Source organism: Cetorhinus maximus, unplaced genomic scaffold (genome assembly GCF_964194155.1).
Source record: "Cetorhinus maximus unplaced genomic scaffold, sCetMax3.hap1.1 HAP1_SCAFFOLD_831, whole genome shotgun sequence".
Taxonomy (NCBI): domain Eukaryota; kingdom Metazoa; phylum Chordata; class Chondrichthyes; order Lamniformes; family Cetorhinidae; genus Cetorhinus; species Cetorhinus maximus.
The window spans coordinates 95233-111104 of record NW_027596773.1 but is presented as its reverse complement, the minus strand read 5'-3'; positions in this window follow the sequence as shown (position 1 = coordinate 111104).

The following is a 15872-nucleotide window of genomic DNA, read 5'->3' as shown; positions in this document are numbered from 1 at the left end:
AGGGACAGGGGGAGTGTAATAAAAGGAGACGTATGGACTAGTGCAGCAGCAACTAAGACAGGGTTTAGCGTTATATGTACAGACACAGGGCCGAGAGCAGTAATAACTGAGGGATTTCCACATATAATACAACCAGAGCCACGGCCGAATTCAGGGACAGCTGAGACGAGGCCGAGCACTGAAAGAACTGAGGCAGGAACTGGTGTAATATTATCATAGACATAATCCATTTCAATATAAACAAAGTCAGGGTCTGGTGCAGGAATACTGAGACAGGGCCGAATGCACCAACTATTGATACAACATCTACAGTAATACAAACGAAGGCTGGGCCTAGTATCAGCAATTATTGAGCCAGTCTAGTGCAGTAATAACCGACTTGCCCTTGTGTAGTATAAACAGAGACATGGTCTACACAGAATTAAGAATGACAGGGCCTATTTTAATATAAACAGAGGCAATACATAGTGCAATATAAATTGAATCAGGGTCTTGTATAATATAAACTGAGACAGGGTCTAGCGTAATATAAACTGAGACAGGGTCTAGTGTGATATAGACTGAGGTGGGGTCTAATTTAATATAAACTGAGACAGGGTCTAGTGTAATATAAACTGAGACAGGGTCTAGTGTAATATAAACTGAGACAGGGTCTAGTGTAATATAAACTGAGACAGGGTCTAGTGTAATGTAAACAAATACGTGCTCAAGTGTAATATAAACCGAGATGGGCTCCAGTGTAATATTATCTGAGACGGGGTCTAATGTAACATCAACTGAGACAGGGTCGAGTGTTATATTAACTGAAATAGGGTCTAACGGAATATAAGCAAAAAGGTGATCTAGTGTAATATAAACAGAGGCATGATGTAGTGGAGTGAAAAGTGAGGCAGTGCCGAGTGCAATAATAATTGAGATAGTGTCTTGTGTAATATGAACACCGACATGGTCTAGTTCAGTAATAACTGAGGCAGGATCTAGTGAAACGAAACTGACACGGGGTCTGCTGAAGTTTCATCTGATACAGGACCTTATCTAATATAAGCTGAGACAGAGCATAGTGCAATAACTGCCAACACAGGGCCTGGATTAATATAAACAGAGATGTGGGCAAGTGCAACAATAAGAGAGAGTCACGGTATTATACAATAATAACAGTGACAGGGCATCGTGTGATATAAACAGAGACATAGACTGGTGCAGCGTTAGCCAAGGCATCCCCTAGTTTAGTATAAACGTGGCAGAGTCTAGTAGTGCAATAACTGAGACAGAGCCTCGTGTCATGTAAACAGGAACATGTTCTGGTTTCGTATAAGCAGAGACAAGTACCAGTGAAGTAACAACTGAGACATGGACTATTGTCATATTAGCCAAGACATGGTTTAGTGCAGTGATAACTGAGAGAATGTATAGTGTAACATGGTCTTTGTCCTATATATTGACTGAGGTTGAGCTATTATAGAAACAACTGAGACACAACCTGTTGTAATATGATCAGAGACATCACTAAGTGCAATATATACAGACAAAGGTCAAGTTTAATATGAACAGGGAAAGGGTTCAGTGTAGAAATGATTGAGACAGTGCTTGCTTCATATAATGTCAGTATTCACTGTTTCACTGCCATCTACTGAACGGACTCTACTATTGCAGGTGTTGTAAAAATGTCGATTTTAGTTGCTGCTTCCGACATTAATGATGGAATCAGAATTGTTACAGCGCAGGAGGATGCCATTCGGCCATCCTGTCCGTGCTAACCCACTGAAGGTGTAATTGACCTTGCGCCACAATTTTCCCCGTAGTCCAGCATCTTTTTTCCTTTTCAGATAAGGATCTAGTTTCGTTTTGAAAGCATCAATTGTCCCTCAATCCACCACACTGTCAACAGTGCATTCCAGATCCTAACCACTCACTGCGTGAAATGTTTTTCCTCTTGCCTCTATTGCTTCTTCTCCAGATTACTTTAAACCTGAGCCGTCTGGTTCTCAATCCTTCCACCAATGGGAACAATTTCTCCCTATCTACTCTGCCCAGACCCTTCATAATTTTTAATACCTCTATCAAATCTCCTCTAAACTTTCTCTCCTCAAACGAGATTAAAGCCAACTGCTCCACTCTTTATACATAACTGGAGATCGTCGTCCCTGGAACAATTTCCATGAACCTTTCCTGTGTCCTCTCTCTCATGCCTTCAAATTCTTCCAAAAGTGTAGTGCCCGCAATTGGATGCAATTCTCCAGTTGAGGCCTAACCAGTGTGCCACACACGTTTAACATAACCTCTTTGCTTTTATACGCTTTTCCTCTATTAAGAAAGCTCAGGATGTTGCATGATTTATTAATCGCGCTCTTTTAACTTGTCCTGCCACCTTCAATAATTTATACACATAAACACCCAGGTCACTGGGCTCCTGCAGCCCCTTTGTAATCATACCCTTTCTTTTATATTGTCTCTCTGCGTTCTTCCTACCAAAATTTCATCTGTCACTTGTCCGCCCTTTCCACCAAACTCTCGGTGTCTTTTTGAAGTTCTACACTATCCTCCTCATGGCCCGCAATGCTTCCACATTTCGCATGGTCCCTATATTTTGACACTGTGCCCTGTACACCAAGGCCCAATTTATGAATAAATATTATGAAAAGTAGGCGTTGTAGCACTGAACCTTGGGGAACTCCATTATAACCCTTCCCCGAGTCCGAAAAACAAACGTTCAAAACTACTCTTTGTTTCCTGGCACTCAGCCAGTTCCCAACCATTATGTTACCGTCCATTTTATTCCAGTGAGCTCCAACTTTGCTCACAAGTCTGTTGTGCGGCACTTCCTCTAATGTCTTTCAGAGACCATGTAAACCATGTCAAAAGCATTACCCTCATCAACCATCGCTGCTATGTCATCAAAAAAACTCAAGCAAGTTAGTTAAACATGATTTTCCCTTAACAGATCCATGCTGCCTTATTGTATCAAGGAACCACTTCTACTGATGTATCGGATCATTACCTCCTGAGCGAACTCCCAATACTTATGGTGCAACTGTGGCAGATTAACGTGGCTGATTTGCGCACTTTAAGGTCACGAGAAGAGCAAAGTGTCTCAATTCCTATTGAATAATTCTTGACGTTCTTCTTTCAAACAAAGAATGTGGACCAAGGCGCACATTGTGGGAATGATGGGAGCTTCAATGACCAACTCAACCGGTGTGAAGTGGGGAGAGATTTTTTCTTCATGGAACCACCTGAAATGTGGTGGCGGTGATTTTCTCCGATTCTGCAGGTGCTGCAGAGCCTCCGAGGTCGGAAAGATGGGATCTTAAGCTGAAATGTGTGTGTGTGAGTGCGCGCATCAGATTTACTGACAAGTGAAATCCACAAAGATAAATAACCATTGTTACCTATTATGTTCCAGATTTTATTTTATTAAAAATGTATTTGCTGTTCGTTTAATATCGTTAACATTGATTGAGAAGACATTGAGCATTCCCTCACCAAGGAATACCTCTGTTCCTAGTATTCAGTTGGAAAATGGACTAAATTATTCCAAGGATGGTGAGCATATACACACCAGTCTCTGCGGTTCAGTTTTAAGTGCTTCGCTCAGCATTAAATAGAAGCTCCTGACATAAACATTGAGAGTGTGATAAGTTGTGCAAGTGATACTGCCTATATCTGACATAAATTTGCTCAATTTTAAAATCCCGATTTATTATTTCCGTTGCTTGGAAAGGAATGAAACACTTGCTGCTGTCCAGCAAGTTTCACACTATTTCTGTTGTCACGTTATTCCTTCTGACCCCATTACATTCATCATTTCCACCCCAATGTCTTCCAAACACTCGGTCATGATGTAGTGAAATAATAGTTAAAACAGCTTTACATAATATAAAAGGCCCCATGCTCCAGAGCAATATAAGTGGGAAAACTGGACAGAGTCTGATCCATTATCAACGAAGACATGGCCTCTAATGGGCATAAATTGCTGGGCTATGGGGAAACAGCATGGGTGGTGGTGTGGGTGGGGGGGTGGTGGTGTGGGTGGGGGGGTGGGGGTGGGGTTGGGGGCTGCAGGATGGGTGGTGAGATAAATTCGATAGTTTTTTTAAAATGCTGGTACAATCATGAGGAGCTGAATGACCTCCTTCCCAGCCGGAAGCACGGGTTCATTCTAGAAGTCTATGAATAATTGGCTCAATCCAACACTTTTCATTTTGCACCTATACTTCATAAAAAGGAAAAGGAAAAAAAGAATATATATATTACAGTGCCTTTCACCATCACCGGAAGTCTCCGAGTGTTTTACAACCAAAAATGCACTTATGATGTGTATTGACAGTTGTAATGTAGGAAACACCGCAGCCTGTCTGAGCACAGCAAGCTCCCACAAACCGCAATATGATAATGACCAGGTAATCTGCGCCTTTGCGTATTTTAAAATATTTATTGACTGATAAATGCTAAGGTACCAGGGATAACTCCCTGCACTTCCAGATGGAATAGTACCATGGAATCTTTCACATCGACCTGAGAGGGCAGATAGCCCCCAGTTTAATGTCAGAGGCTGACAACCAAAGTCCTTTGTGAATCAATATGACATAAATAAATATAAATCCAGGCATCCAATGGCTCAACTTTATACATAGGTACATAGTTAAATCAGACTGAACCTGGCCCCAATGGTACCACAAACCCTATTGTAGAGTTCCGCTGGTAGGACAGGCACTGACTGCAGGTGTGATCCTGAACCTGACAACAGAATAGCTCCTTCATTGTGCGAGTTGTACTCGAAGATCCAACCAGTTTGTAGGTTAGCCAGAAGTTCACAGTAATTCAAATGATTTGTGGACCAACTAGCTCATTTCCTTAAACAAAAGAATATTCATTGGGCCTTGAATCGTTACAGAATTGGAGACCATTAATAGATTGTGAACCACCAATCGATTAGGAGTGGTGAAAGGGTTGAGGATTATTGATACAGTGAGAAACATCATTCAGTTGCGAGCCATCGATTGCATGGGAAAGTTGAAGGTTTGAAACTATCAATTGATCAAACCATTAATAGACTGAGGCACAGCTGATGCTTATTAAACACGATCAATGGCAAAAATACCAAGAAATATAAATTGTTTTGCAATATGACAGCCTGGGAACACCTATTGTTACGGAAGTATAATAATTTCATAATATCTTTCTGGATTATAGTAAAGTAGGTTTATGGGAGTGAGAATAGTTGGTTCTGTCTGTGTGATTTAATTATATTTGGAGTCAGATAGACTGCAAGCTTGGAATCATCAAAAGAAGCTAGGTGTAGAAATGTGTTTGAAATACTAATGAATAAACATGGGTGTTGGCTTAGCATGCAAGGAGGGAAGGGAGTTTGCCTTTTTAGATAAATGAAACGATTGTAAGGATTTTAAGTTCACAAGTAGCCAGCTAAGCAAGGCTAAGGAGTGTGTTTATTTTTCCCAAAGGTTACTGATAATATTGGAACATGAATTTTTCTTTATTATGGGAAAGGTACCGCTCCAAAGTCATATGGAACAATAGAATTTACATATTAAAGAGAGATAAAATTACATAAAAGAGAACAAATGGAAAATGTGAGGCGAGGACCATGTAAGATCTAACAGGAGTGTGTGAAACAGCCTTCAAGAAGCCTCCAGCCTTTTGTGGCATAAGCCGGCTCTTCCAGGAACTGAGGTTGGAGCAAACCATTTGCAATTCCACTGCCAAGTGAGTACTGGGTTAACTTGCTGGTTTTCTTTGAAATCTAAAATCACTCTGCCTGGGAGGGTGGTGGAGGCGGGTTGCCTCACATCCTTTAAAAAGTACCTGGATGAGCACTTGGCACGTCATAACATTCAAGGCTATGGGCCAAGTGCTGGTAAATGGGATTAGGTAGGTAGGTCAGGTGTTTCTCACTTGTCGGTGCAGACTCGATGGGCCGAAGGGCCTCTTTTGCAATGTGTGATTCTGTGATTCTATGATTTTGGACTGCTGCCTTAAAGGGGGTGTGTAACTGAGAGTCAGGTAAATTCAGAATTTTAGGATTTGCTACAGTATTGTGTAATAGCAGTATTATATATGTATTTTAATTTAATTTTTAAAATCTCTAAAAGCCTTAGTGGACTCGTTGCCTCTGAAGGCAGTTCACTCATCTTCTCATAATAATTACAAATTGAAAACCTTTGTGATGGCGTGACCACGTTTCCCTTGTGGATTTGGTCGGCCTGGCCACATATCATCTGCTACGCCATAACACATGGATCTGGAACTATCTCTCCATTTGTCTGTCACTGTTTCTGTTAGTTGGCACAGCGACAGTTACTCCTGATAGTGGGACATTGAACATGAATGGCAATGTGCACAGAGCAGGTAGTTATCCTCGTTAAAGGTAGAGATCCTCTTCTGCAATGAGGGAGGATCAATTGTGTATTAAGGAACTCTGTGCTGTTTACCTAAAAACATTTCCCCAATATAATATTAATAATTATTAATAACAATATTAATAATTAATTTTGCCGCAGTTTTGAACATTCGCAAAGGGCTTCAAGGTATAACTTCAGAGCAGAAATTTGTGTGGAAAGGTAATTACTGAATATTCCCACACTGATTCCTCGTTGGAGGCTTCATGTCACGACGCCATTTCTCTCCGATCCTAAAACGTCTCACAATACAACTGCAACCGTATGAAAACCATGAGCTTGGATTCATATTGTCCCATAGAGCACTGACCCTGTATTCATGTTCAAAACTGTGATTCAAATCACTTCAGTCACTTCACCGACTCAGTTCTGTCCAATTCATGCACCATGTCCGATCTAACCAGAATCTCCATCGCGGCGATCCTGAGCACATCTCATCGGAGTAATTACCTCACCCATCCAACTCGTGAAGAATTGATTCTCTGTACGAATGTATTGAATGGAAAGCTTCTCGGGAGTGCGGTTAAAGGGACTAAGGGCTTTTGAATTTGCGACAACAATCTGTAATACCCATCGGATATATTTCATTGTGACAATCGGTTTTCAATCAATATTTTGCCGTAAAGAAAGTCATAGTTCATGCACGTTTTTCCTGTGGTGTTCAGAATGTTGTGACTGCACCACAATCACAGAGCAGCAAGAAAATACCAGGGAAATGTGAAAAAAAAATGTATGTATTCAACCATCTGCTATGTTTCTGCTACGATTGAAGTAATTTGGTTGAGGATATGCTGAGTGCTTTGTTGTACGTGAAAAGACCGCATGTTGCACATGTTATAATCCCCATTTCTCATCACAGTCATGAAACCGCTTTCTAACTTTGAGATGAAGATTCAGCATCACCAGAAAAGGATCATCAGTGCCGCAGGGGTATCTCCAGGTTGCACTTGGTGACATTCAGCTCGTCAGTTGTCAACAGCCAAAGAATTGGAATGATCCAGAAAATCGGGAAGGACTGAAAGCACCAGACAGACACAAATGGAATAAAGGGCCTGCTGTAAGTTATGGAGCAGTCAATCGTAAAGATGAAAATGTGGAACAGCATTTTTCAGGCACATCCACCCACACTCCACCGACCCATCCATCCATCTGAAGAAGAGTCATACGGACTCTAAACTGTTAACACTGGTTGTCTCTCCACAGATGCTGTCAGACCTGCTGAGCTTTTCCAGCATTTTCTGTTTTTACATCCGTCCATCCATCCATCTCTCCAACCCCCGATCTGTTCATCCCTCCATCCATCTATCTATCCATCCACCCATCCACTCATCTGCCCGTTTATCTGTCTGTCTGTCTGTCTGTCTATCTGTCTGTCTATCTATCTATCTATCTATCTATCTATCTATCTATCTATCTATCTATCTATCTATCTATCTATCTATCTATCTATCTATCTATCTATCTATCTATCTATCTATCTATCTATCTATCTATCTATCTATCTATCTATCTATCTATCTATCTATCTATCTATCTATCTATCTATCTATCTATCTATCTATCTATCTATCTATCTATCTATCTATCTATCTATCTATCTATCTATCTATCTATCTATCTATCTATCTATCTATCTATCCATACCGCCATCTGTATATTAATTCATCTATTCGTTATCTGTTGTTCATTATGTTTCCATGGTTAACCATGAAATAATTCCTGCAGGAGTGAGTTCTGGACGTTCAGTCGGACAGTGGTCAACAGAAGCCCAATAACTGGAAGGAATCTCGATGAGCATAAATTGCATCTATTCAACTTCCGAAATGAATTATTTTTTGCAGCTTCATCGTCAAAACCAGAACCCGGCTCCAGCTTTCGTAATTAGGGCACATTCTTGTGGAAAGAACATTAAAGGTCGCTTTTCAGTCATTCGAAAAATACCCAAGAATATAGCTGCTTTCACCTTGTTTGTACTTCAGGTCGCTGACAACCCCGTGTATTACTGTGTGCTGAGGCCCTCAGTGAGAAAGGCCTCGGGGCAACTCGCACCGTTCCCGTGTTTGGTGAGATCAGTGAAAATAAAATTCATTAAATTAGGCCACCAGGTGGCGCATCAGGCCGTGGATTCCCACCTCCTGACAGATACTTTCTTAAAAATACTTGAGGAGAAATGGCGTTTGATCTCGTATTTATGCCCATCAGTGTGACGTTTCCTTAAAGACCCATAATTGGGAAGTTTATTTCAACAGCCCAGCTCCAGTACATTGGGATGGGATGCCCAGTTGTTCTGTTCCCCACGACAGATTCAGCCCCTTGATTTAACTGATTTCAACTATGAAAGTATCTGTGATTACAGAATAATACAACAATCCTCTAATTCCTGTCGCCAGACTGTTTTCCCCAGATTTGAAATGAATGTGAACGTAACGCAGTCCTTACAGACCGGCAGAATTATATAATTTCTGTTGAGCTCATTAGTCTTGAATTCAGCTCATTATAGATAGATTTTACGAGTGACAACAGTGCCCGCGGCCGCCTCCCCCATAGTTCTGTTTGTTTCTCTCGCTCTGACCTTCCTTGCTTTTCCTGTGAGTTGGAAGGTGTTTCCCACTGTTCCTGGTTTGACGTCTGTTGGATCAACAGTACAGTGCGCCGGGGATCTGCACTTCTGCCCTGACAGAGGATTTGGCGGACTGTCGAGTTACAGACTCAGGGAGTATCATGGGGAATTACATCACACCCGGTCCCCGTCATTATATCACTTCTTAGTAAGTATTTCCTTCCCAGAAAAAATCCGTTCTCCCCCTGACTGCTGTAACCCACATGTTATTAATTGTAAGGTGATGCTGCTGATGATGAAGCTACTTGAAATAATGGTGATGATGATCCTGATAATGATGACATCTACCCAACTACTTTATGTTAGGATGGAGCTATCCAGACACAGTGATCGGGTCGGTTGCTGAAATGATGCCGAAGCTGAAATGATGCCGATGCTGAAATGATGCCGAAGACGGCAGTAACACCACGTGACCTCCACCTTCAAAACATATCTCCATAACCATACAAAGAGTCATACGGACTCGAAACGTTAACTGCATTCCTCTCCGCAGATGCTGTCAGATCTGCGGAGCTTTTCCAGCTATTTTCATTTTTGCTCCATAACCATTTGTTCTGGCATAGTCAGCAGCCCAGGCAACATCCACAGCTCCCCAATAATCTGTTCGGTGAGAATGAAAACAAGAAGACAGACATTGTTGGTCAATTCTCTTCTACATTTAACATAACTGCCAAGATAACGGAGCTGAGGCTTTGAACTGCGACACAGCCGAGTATTTCTGTGCACAAGCCCCACGGCAGAGATACGGCGGATCCCGGTCAAAATGCCAGAACGAGCGGCTCAGCTAATGCTCAGCAGAGGGCGCTCGAACACCGGGAAACAAGAGCAAATATTCAGCCTTAGTGTCAGATTCAGGCGGAGCTTCCTTAAAGGAGCAAGAAAACCGTAACATTCTGTTGGGCCATGACCTCCGAGCTCCAAGGCCGTGTAAGTGGAGGATACACCAAAGATGCGCCGGGGAACACCCCGCCCGGAGTTCCGAGGCAAGGTTTGCACGGCAATTGTCCGTGAAGTGGAAACTTCCCATGGGCAATTGCTCTGTGCTGGGAACAAAGAGAAAATACAATTTACATTGCAAACCTGGGATGGTTCCGACTGTCTTAAGTCAAGAGTTGCATAGGAAAAGTTATAATTAAAACCATTTCTAGCTTCTGGGTAACTTTGTACAGAGCCACATCGACGCCCACGAGTCTCCTTCCACACCGCCGAACTCCCAGGGGCTACCCCCACCTCTCAGACTCCAACTCCCCCCACGGGACACCCCCAAGCCCCGAGCCCCCAGGGGACTCCCTGCACCTCACGACTGCCCTCAGCCGCCCAAACCCAGCTCCTTATATAAAGAAAGTCCAGCGAATTCAGTAAATAGACGGAGAATTTCTCACCGCCTGGCAGCGGGGGATCCTGTGGATTGTAAACGGAAAAGGGAGACGGAGAGAAAGAAGCATAAATAAAAGCAGAAGTGATATAAATAAATCGAGTTAACAAATCCAGTCAGGAAGCAGAAAAGGAGAGAGCGGGTTAAAATTACTGAATCGTGCAATGGCAGTGATTGAAAGGAAGATCTGAACATTGTCCCTGTGCACGCGAGTGCCGCCTGCTCCACGGTACATCAGCCCCACACTTTATACCGAGTGTTTAAAACCTGAACAATGTTCCGGTGACGGTGAGTGAAACCCCCTCCTTCCGCCACCGCCTCCACCATCACCGTCGTATATCGGCTCAGTGCCTGTCTGGCCTCAATGGTTAAAGACCTGAGATATTTACCTGTGAAGATCAGCGAATGGAGTCCCCATGGTAAATAATTTCAGTGCCGTCTGCTTTCACTAGTTAAAGATTTGAAACATTGAGCTGCGACAGGCGAATGCATACTTCGTCTACAGATTAGCCCTGTGTCTGTCTGTGTGCTTTCAGACACCTACACAATGCCGAATATAAAGTTGAGACTAAGAACGATGGGCGATGCATAGGGAGTTTGATAAAAATGAGACTCAGTATGGTGATAATGCAGAGAAACACTAACAGAGGGACATAAATGAAGGTGAGATTGATTAAATTGAGTGGTAGAAGGACATATTAACAGAGGGAGGTGTATAATGCTGAGGTGAGGACAGTTAGTGGTACAAAGCGAGAATAGCAGAAGGGTATTGATGCAGAAATGTATTTATAAATATAAAGGCACAGAAAGTAAACAGTTGATAATGGCTTTTCTCCCACATGACACTTGGACAGGACAGTGAACTGCGAGAAAGGGATCATCACTGCTCTGTGTAATACAACTGGACAAGAGAGACTAACACTGACTGAAGTTCTGGGACGCACACACAGTCTGTAGACTCCTCAGTGACACCAGGAAACATGAAAATTTGAGAATCCTGGAGATTCTAATCAGGAAAATGGGGATGACGCTAAAGGAAACAATGGGAAACAAAGGTAAACATTAGCACACAACTAACAGAAAAAAACAGCAAGTTAAAATCAAACAAACTACTGGTATAGGAATCTGAGCACCTTTATTGTGACTTGAGTGACGGCCACCTCAGTGCATGAGCTCAGTGCTTGGTCGTACACAGTTGCTCAAGGATGAAGCAATACTCATTTATTAGTGCACTGTACAATCCCTCTGTTTATATTAAACCAGAGGTCACCTCATTTATTACTGCACTACACTGTTACACGAGATGATGTCTTAGCTATTACTGCATTAGATATGCCTCCACTTAAGTTAAACGAGGCCCTATTTTTGTTATTACTGACTACAACATTTTAATGCTTATGTTTATATTACACTAGACACTGCCCCAATCGAACTACACTAGACCACATCTCACTTTATATTGCATTCGTCCCTTTTTTCAGTTATTTGCAATAGATTGCATCCTTGTCAATGTGATCCTAGGTCATATCTCATTTATTATTGCAAGAGGTCATCTCCATTAGTGTTAGGCAACAACCTGTCCCAGTATTACACAAGATAATGTCACTCTTTATATTACAATAGCCTGTTTCTCTGTTGACGGTACATGAGACCCAATCTCATTTATTGCGGCATTACAGATGCCTCTGCTTGCATCACGCTCGTCCATGCCTGAATTACTACTGCTTAAAAAGGCTTTGAAGTATTCGATCAGCCATGATTGTATTGAATGGCGGAACAGGCTTGACGGGCTGAATGGCCTTCTCCTGATCGTATGTTCCAATGCTTTCAGATCCCGTACTGTTGGCATTATTCCGAAGCAGACACTAGCCATCTAGCAGTAAGGTAACGAGCTGCTACATAGTCTTTGTGTATGTTGTATATATCTGCCAGGATATTGGCAATGTCACTGGAGTCCTCATATTGTAACTGGCCCCCAGATGCTGGGCCAGGGAAGATGCCGAGTCTGAGGCGCCGACCCTCAGATCAGAAGTCTAACTGAGGTCCCGCCAGTCCGTTCAGGGCGATGTTGAACAATATCCGGAATATTGGGAAAAGAGCGGGGCAGGGGTGGGGGGAGGGGAGTGGGTTGGGGGGGGGGGGGGGGGGGGGGGGGCGGATTCTCGTGGTGTCCTGGGCCCACGTTCCACCTTAAACAAACACCACCCAATACAAACACATGCACCGACCTCCCAGTTCATTACTGTGGGAAAGGAAGGCGGCGGCACAACTGGCAGAAAGAAAAGCTCCCCTCCCCCACCCCTGTACACCAGAGTATTGTGGGAGGGGCTTTCACATCCGGATCACAATCCAAATGTAGAGTCAGAAAATTGCAGCCTCCTTTTATGAACCTGTCTGTTATTCACACAACACTTAGCCAGCGACCCGGGAACCGTGCGGCCCATCAATAATCTCAGCGGAACTGCCCTGTGCAAATAAACTCGATCCCCCTAAAATATTTCAGTGCAGCTCTGAGGTCCGGTCTCCCAGTGCAGTCCAGGGCTGCAGTCTCCAGTTTCCCGTCATATAAACCCTCAGCTCCAGGCAGCAGAACGATGGGAATCCTCCTTGTTTTCACCCTGTGTGTCTGTTTACCCCGTGAGTAACGATCAAACAAACCGACATTGTGTGGGTTTAATATACAGCTGCCCGAGTTCATCCCATTTACAGACACTGTCTGGGGTTTTAACCCCGTTCTGTGTTTCGGCTCTGATGGTCCATTAAACTCTCTCTGTTTAATTTCCAGGCTCTTTCAGTCAGTCAGTGACACAGACCCCGGCAGCGGTGACCAGGAAGGAGTGTCAGTCTCTCACCATCACCTGTGTTTTCTCCGGTGCTTCGCAGTATTATTTCCTAAGTGGACATTTCTTCAGACAAACCCAGACCGGGACAGAGCGGGAGCGGATCTCCAGCGGGGGGAGATTTGTTGTGTCGGTGAATAAAGCACAAAAGACATTTTCGCTGGAAATTCGGGATGTGAGAGTTGAAGACACCGCCACCTATTACTGTAAAGCTCAGTATTACACACACACACAGTGATGGGCCTCGGCTTCCCGCGATACAAAAACTCTCACTGCAGATTATCACAGAAACAAAGGAAAAAGCGGAGTTTATCTGCAGTTAAACCCCCCAACAGTTCCACCTCACGCCGTCTGCCCCACAGTCTAGTTTATAATGAGATTGGATTATTGCCGTTAACATCTTGAGTTTTATAAATGCCGAGTGTGTGCGGATGGTGATGTCTTACCCGGGATTGGTGTCAGTGAATGGGGATTGGGAATGACTGATCACAGTTACAAACCCCGAACGCCAGCTGCGATTCTGGTCTAACAGCTGGAACCGGGAGCCGCTGTCCCCTCTGTTTAACTAATGTCCCCACATCTCACCAAGTACCCGGGGGATTTTATACTGACTTGTAACACTGTGTGGTTGGATGGGGGAGTCACAGTGGGAGAGAACTTAACAAATACCTCTGTATAATTTAAATATAAATTCTCGGGGCCCGGATAGTGAATTGTCGGGTTGATGTTATTAGCGCTGTAACCTGGTTACATTTCATTGTAATTTCCACCATTCAGTTATCTTTCTTTGATATTGTTCTCGCTTTATATGAAGCGAACATCTCGTTCCCGGGACCATTTACTCAGAGCTCAGGGCCTCATAAAGATTAGTTTGAACCGACAGAGACTTTGAAACATTGAATATTGTTTATTTATTTAAATCCGCTGAATAATTGGGCAGTTTCTACTGTCTGATGATGATTTCCCGGCAGGTTGAGGTGTCGGTGGATGTTGTACCGGGGAGACTGAGAGCGGAGTCACTGTGGTGGGATACTAGATATGTGGATGGATCCGGGACAGTGGTGACTGTCACAGCCGGTAAGTCACTCCAAACCCCGCCGGGTTACAGCCTATCCCGGGTAATGTTCACCGTCAGTTTATTATTGATATCAGTGGAGTTTGGGTGGGATGTGGGAGTTGACGGAATCGGGACCATTATTGGTTTAACGGGCACATCGGGGACAACATCAACATCACGGACTCACACACTCTGAATCGCTTTTAATGAGCGCAGATTGTCGACAATCCGGACTCCACTCCCGGTGTTAAGTGTAACCGAGGGAGCTCAGGCTGTCCCTTAGAGCCCGGGAGCGGGGTCACAGAGCTCTCTCCTGGGCAGCAGATTGCAGTCCGAGCCGCGCAATGTGAATGAGGTACCGGGTGAATAAACTCAACACAACTGCGGCCAGTTCGGATACCTGCAGCGGCTCGTTCAATACCTGACCCGGGAGAAAAACCGGACAGTGAAACAACGGGCTTCAGATATAAGAGATCCTGATGTGGGTCCAGGTGGAATTTTATTATTGGACAATCAGTGACTGAAATTAGTGACATTGTCCCCGCCATTTCTTTCAGTTGCCTCCATATAACCAATCAGTTTCCTCCTTTTCCGCCTTCAGACCGAAATGTGAAAGTTTGGGACTGCAGACACTTCTCTATATTGAATGTAGATGTTTGAGAGATGGGATTGCTGTAATTCATCTGTATCCCTGATTACTATGAATTGAAGCAGCACAGTGCAGTGAGAGAGTGAAGGTAATGCATTAATCTTATAAAGGAGAACAGGGACAGAAGGAAACAATTATAAACTGGTGGAACGTTCGTTGATAACCAGCAAGAAATAATTAATCTAAAGGGAGAGAAGGATTGGATGATTCCTGGGCGCCTTTCAAAGTACAATCCGAGCGCAGGGTGGTGGGTGAGGTTTATGGGGGGAAGGACTGAAATGGACTCCAGTCCGGAATGCTGTGTAAAGTTTTGGTCCCCTTACAGAAGAGAGATCAATCTGCATTGTAAGAAGTGCAACAAAGGTTCATCAGACTGATTCCTGAGATGAAGGGATTGTCCAATAGAAAGAGGTTTAGTCGCCTCGGTCTATATTTCCCAGAGTTTAGAATAAAGAGAGGTGATTTCATGAAAACATATAATATACTGAAGGGTTTTAACAGGGCAGATTCTGGCTCGGAGTTTCCCCAGACTGAGGAGTATAGAACTCGGGGTCACAGCTTCAGAATAAAGGGTCATCCATTAGAACTGGGAAGGAAAAAATATCTTCACTAGAACCACTGTTGTGAATCTGTGGCATTCTGTCACTCAGAGAGCGGTGGGTGTTCAGTATCTGTTTGCATTCAAGACAATATTCGATAGGCTTGCGGACACAAAAATATCAGGGATATGGGGATAGTGCGGGAATGTGACGTTGAGGTTGTAAATCAGCCAGGATATTACTGAATGGCTGAGCAGGTTTGAAAGATGATCTGGCGGCTCCTATTTCTATTGATTGGATTCTCTGCTTTGATTTCTTACACTCCTGAGGAAAGAAATCAGCAACAATCCACATCTCTCTGGGAAGATTGAACAGG